This window comes from Manacus vitellinus, unplaced genomic scaffold (assembly GCF_001715985.3).
Source record: "Manacus vitellinus isolate BGI_N305 unplaced genomic scaffold, ASM171598v3 scaffold_25_pilon, whole genome shotgun sequence".
NCBI classification, from domain to species: domain Eukaryota; kingdom Metazoa; phylum Chordata; class Aves; order Passeriformes; family Pipridae; genus Manacus; species Manacus vitellinus.
The window spans coordinates 10,495,277-10,501,099 of NW_021939882.1; the positions used below are offsets into that span (position 1 = coordinate 10,495,277).

The 5,823-nt window shown below is 42.2% G+C and overlaps 1 protein-coding gene across 1 annotated transcript in view; it reads left to right on the top strand.

Moving 5' to 3' along the window:
* The window catches only part of LOC108641716 (protocadherin gamma-A5-like), a 40,957-nt gene that overhangs the window by 2,532 nt on the left and 32,602 nt on the right, over nt 1–5,823 (top strand). The window lies entirely within an intron of this gene.

Consider the following 5,823-nt stretch of genomic DNA (forward strand, 5'->3'; position numbering starts at 1 on the left):
CCCTCTCCCGGTGAGTTCTTTTAAAGCCGAGAGTTTCGGCGACGTTTCCCTCTGCTACTCTCTTGCTCTTTCTCCCCGTGATCTGTGTTACCCGTAGGGAGGATCTAGACGTCTTTTCGTTGCCCAGATTTACATGTGGAGGAGGCAGAAGCAGGGAATCTTCTTCTTACTGGGAGTTCATCTATAGTTTTTTTATGTCATTGCTGTGTTTCACGCTCTTCACTGGCACAATTTTTCCTGGGGAACAGCTCGTCCTTTGCCTTTAGAATCTCGGTATTTCTTCTTTGAAGTGCAGGTGGCAAACCTGTTTGCGTATTATGAGAGTAAAAAAAAAAGTATGCATTTTTAGGGGTTTTCTGTCCATTTGCATTATTACACAATATGACTTACTTTCTTACTGGAGAAAGTAAGTATTGGGAGCCTTGGTATTGTGCTTCTCTTAGTTTGCAGGTTGATATGATGTATTTTACTAATAGCTTGAAAATGTACTGGTTATAAATGTGACAGTGACAGCTTTGGGGGGAGCAAAAGAATTGTTAGTTCCTGTGGCAGGAAGAATAAGAGAAGGAACCATGGGAGTTGTAGTTTTCTGGGTTCTCACGCTTGCTCAATCAATACTTGATTGTCATTGGTTAAATATCATGTGACATGTTTAAGCGCTGTATTTAAACCGAAGTGTTTTGAAACAAACCTCAAATCTGCTCTGGCATTTGTGTCCGAGTGGAGTTCGTGCTAAAACAACACCTTAAGTTCCCTACTCAATACCTGTGCTGGAACCTTGAAGAGTATGTTCTGACTGGTTCATTTCTGCAGGTGTCAACATTTGTCTTGCTCATTGTGAGGATCAAACTGTGGGTCTTAATAGCTGATAGTATCTCATCAGCTCTGTTGAGGTTGTTGCCGAATTGCCCTGGGGGTGAAGAAGGCTGGTGGTGTCTTTGAGCTGATACTTTGATGACAGGGGTGTTATAACGCTTATGAACTTGAGAACATATTACATTTCTTAGAGTAGTGATGAGCAAAGAACTCTCTTTCATGCGTTAGTGTTTTGACCTTCATTCTTCTCTAAGGGGAAACTGTGTGTGGGACTTCTGTCTCAGTGATGCCTGTTTGCAAACACAGCTTTTTTGTTGTGTAATGTTTGGACAAGGTGAAAAAGTTGTGGATTCTTCAGTTTGCTTTCCTACTGCGTGGTGTTCCCCGTGGTTGGTAGTTCAATTCTGCTTTGCTTGTTGTGATGAGGTAAAGGTGGGCCCGTGTGTGTCTGAAAATGTCACTAAAATCAGCGCTCTTGCTTGCCACATACTCAGGATGTAAAGTCAGTGCAAGATCAGCCAGAGACTGACCTAAAGCAGGGAAAGGGAGTTGTATGGTCCACCTGTGTGTGTTCTATCATGTTGGCAAGTGCCAAGGCCTGTGCCACTCACACCAGGTGCCTTTTTCCTGCATCCAGGAAGGAGAGGACAATCCTGTGATGACTTTGTCTGCAAGAAATACCCATGGAAGTGGAAACATGCTTCAGAGATTCTGTGCCCAAGAGCTGCTGCATGAAACATCATTTCCCCATCTATATTTCCCTGTATGACTGTGATACAGAGTTCCATGTTGGTTGTTCTAAGCTTTTCCCAGCCTTGATCAACCTGCAGATGTTATTAAAGGCTCTTGCTCATATAAAGTAACTGCCGAGGTTATGTCCTGTAATGTGTGAGTAAAGGCTGTGGGTGCAGAGCAATGAGGATGAGAGGCTGGCTTCGTGCTGGGAAAACTGGAGGATGACTGTGGTTTTGGCTGAGCAGTGGTTTGTTGTTGTGCCTGGTGCCAAGGCCTGTGCCATCTTTTCTGTGACCCTGGTTTCCCTGTCCTGAAAGGCAAGGGTAGTCCTCTGATAATAGAACATTTTTGCAATAGCTCTGCATTTAGAGGGATGATTCATGGAGAGGTGTTGTGAATGAGGGATTTACATTGCTTAAAGAATCCGCTTCAGAGGTGTTATCAAAAGTAGGTTTAATATGGTGTTGTAGACTGGTGGGAATGGAGGGGGTGGGAGGGTATTTTGGTCATGAATTTACTTGTTATTTGAAGTAGTTGTGAGCAACTTACTCATTGAATCCTCTCTTGTCTGATAGAGCTCTTCCTGAGAATGCTGGTTTGTGAAGGTAGACATGAACTTTGCATTAACTTTTGCAGAATCACACATCTTCCAAATGCCCATGTACTGAGGAAGAATGGTGGTGTCTTTGAGTTGATTCTGAAGACTGACACTCCAACTCAGACATGTTTAGTTTATGTCCACTGGAACACTTTAGGTTCCTATGCATGTGTCTGTGTTATGATCCTTGTTCTCGCTAAGGAGAGTCTTTCAGTGATGTCTGTCTTGAAAGGTAGTTTTCCCATTTCTTGTTCTCCAAAGAAATCTCCTGGAGAACTGTGCCTCTGAATACTAGATCCTCCTCCTGTGTACCTGCTCCATTTGACAGCCTGACATATTAGGCTATGATTCCTTCACTTCCCTGGGTTTGTCATTCTTTTCTTGTTCTAAAGCTGGGCCTCAGTTTGGATGATAGTCCTTGAAAACAGGCCTGCTTAAATTAACAGTTTGTACTCCTTTCTTGAAGGGGTTTAGCTGCCTAGACAAAGATTTGGATATACTTCTGGGTCTTCACTGAGATATTGCTGAATTTCACCTGAATGTCACTTGCTTTTTCACTTGTGCTTGACATATGGCCACTAGTTGGATTTGTCCATGGTGTGACTAAAGGCTGTAAATTTAGAGCAAAGAGGATGAGAGGCTGAATTCAAACTAGGCAATTAGGTGAATTCATGAGTTTTTATCTGAGCACTAGTTTGATTTCATGGTGTGTCAAGGCCTGTGTCATTTTTTCTGTGATCCTTATTTCCCTGTTTTCAAATGCAATGGTAGAGCTCTAAAAACAGCTTTTGTCCACTCACTCTGCATGTAGAAGGATGACACATGGTTAGATGTCATTAATGAATGATTTAGATTACTTAAGGAACCCCATTCAGAGGTATTATCAAAAGTGGTTTAATAGGAAGCTATTGAAGTGTGTCTTTAACAAAGTTTGATATCAAGGTTCACTCTGTTATTTACTACATGGCTGAAACGCATGAAGGACCTTTTCTGAATTAATCCTCTGACTTCCTAAACCCCTGTTGGAGCTTTGATTCATCCAAGTCCTATCTTAGTCTTAGGTGTGGACTCTGGTGTATCTCTAATAGAATTAGCTACATGGATTTCATTAGTATTGACTGAGATGTCCTCCTGGTGATTTTCTCTGAGAACACTCTTAATGCTTCCTTGCATTGCTCATCTCATGTTTTTCCTTTGCTGTCTCTGTATGCACATTTAATTATATTTCCCAAGGCCTTGTTCTTCAGTGCCTCTTTTGTCATGTTATAGCTGGTGTGGAAGGCAGGAGATGTGAGTGGAGCTATGCATTCCAGTTCTGCTGTGAGTCAACAGCATAAGTCACATTTTTGTGGACCAGTGTCTGTGATAGAAGAGGGGACGATATTTCCCTAAGTGCATACTTCAATGACCCAGTCTCTGCTGAAGGACTGCTGCTCTTGTAGTTTGTCTCTTTATCATTCCTGTAATATTTATGCAATTAGATATCTTCTCAGAATGGTGGTGAGCAAACAAATGTGTTTCTTTCCTCTGTATGATCATTATTTGCTACCTTCTCCTGTGATATGTTTGCAAAGTTGAATAGGGCTTTAGAGGGGTCAGAATGATGACATATTTGTAGAATAGTTTTTAATTCCTATGTGAAACCTCTTTTCTTCATCGAGAGTATTCTGTCACTTTTGGATGGAGAGAGTCATCCAAGTCAATATTCCATTTTCCCACCCTTGAGCTTCCTTCAGGCTTTGTTTCCTGCTATATTATGCTTCACATTTTCCACTTGCAGATTATTCTATCCCATTTGTAACTGTGAGTGTTGTTTTTCATCAAAGACTGACTTTGCTTGAGAACCACAGGAAGACAGAATGTTACATGTGAGGAAAATTAGGCAGAAGCTAAAACTGGATCATTCTATTTAGATGAAGGCCTTTGATAAGGCATTTAGACATACAGCTTCAAAATCATGATGAACAGGACACAAAGTAGAAAATTTCACAAGAACTGGTGTATTTCCAAAAATAACCCCCTCTACTATATGGTCCAAAGCAAGACTTCGGGTCCTTGTGTGTGGATTCAGACTTCTGTGACTTCCAGGTGCTTTGTGAAGGGTTTTTTTTAAGGCAGAGATGTGGCAAAGCACCTGTACATTCAAGGAGTCCAGTGTTTCCCTCCAAGGGGCCACTTACAGCTTTGGGGTTTGTTTAGTAATAATCAGAAATGGGTTGGAGATTTGAGTTTCTGCTTTGTAATATGGACCTTCTGGAGAACACTTGCATGCAGCCACATCCACTGCTGACTCCAAATGGGCAACATGGATTAAACAAGATCAAAGAGCATTATTGCATAGCAGAAGTCACCTCTGATCCCTCTGTGGCAAGCTCTGGACCTTGTACAGTATGCTGGCCAATCCCACCAACCTGAGAATTGTCATTACCTTTTTGGAGACTATAGGACCACATGCTCCTCTGTGTGATTTCCTACAGTGTGGAGACCTGGATTTATCACAGTAGTGAATAATCAGCGCCATGTGGGACAGTGGGAGGTATTTGTTTTGGCTTCTTTGGTTTATTAAGTGCCAGGGAGCACTGTTTTTCTGAAGAAAGCAATATCTTAAGCTTCATAAAGTCACCCAGTCCAGTAAAGAGAGACCTAGTCACCCTTACAAATCAGTGCAGTTTGCCCACCTTATCTCTCAAGGCCTCAGTGGCTTTCCAGGTGCTCTGGGCATGACTTTTGAAGGCAGAGTTGTGTCAAAGCAACTGAAAATCCCAGAGTGGATGTACCTGTTCCAATGTGGTCAGCAGGAGGTTTTGGATTTGTGTAGGAATCATCAGAAATCACTGTACAGCTTTCAGCTGGTCATGCTGTCGTTTGATGTGCTGACCAGATGATAGGACTTTTACCTGGAAGTTCCCAAACTCCAAGTGGTAGAAATGTCCAAACAATTCTTATGGCAGCCCCTGGAGTTTGGAGTGTCCACCAAGAGCACTGAGAGTTTCTGCCCATTGAAGAGTAGTGGGTGTCAGAATGTGCACAGTGCAGAGCTTGCACTGCTCTGATTTCTTTTCCTCTGCCAGGGAGTTCAGTGACTTGGGTCTGAGTGCAGGTCCACTACCTGAGAGCTTCACATTTCCCCATCAGTGTTAACTGTTGCTCTAAATCATTATCAGACCTGAGCATTTTGGAGCAATGTGAACTCTTTTGCATGGGCTTCAGAGATATGTGTGGGGAGGAAGATGAAATATCAGCAAAGGGTGAAAAGATTGGCAGGTTTGGCATGAACTGAGTGAATGGGACTGGAAAAGATCTGTGACTGGATCTTCGAGGTTTTCGTTCTGACTACCTCTCTTTCTTACAACTTGACAATGGGTCTTCCCCATATTGCGTAGCCTTACACACAATGGAAATGAACTTCCACAGGTGGCTGTGGGCAACATTTAGCCACCTGATTCCCATTTCTCACAACTAATGACACATGTAACCTATAAAGCATCTGAGCAGCTTTCTTTTTAGATTTTATTTTTTTCTATGCTCTGACTGTGGAGTAAGAAATCTCTTTATTGCTGTAGTACTCACATTTCCTAGTTAGTTTTTGTGCCAGATAAGGCCAGTAGATGTAAAAGTCCTTATTACGGAGTCATACTATTTAAAAATGTATTGTAGCTACAAAATCTTTCCGG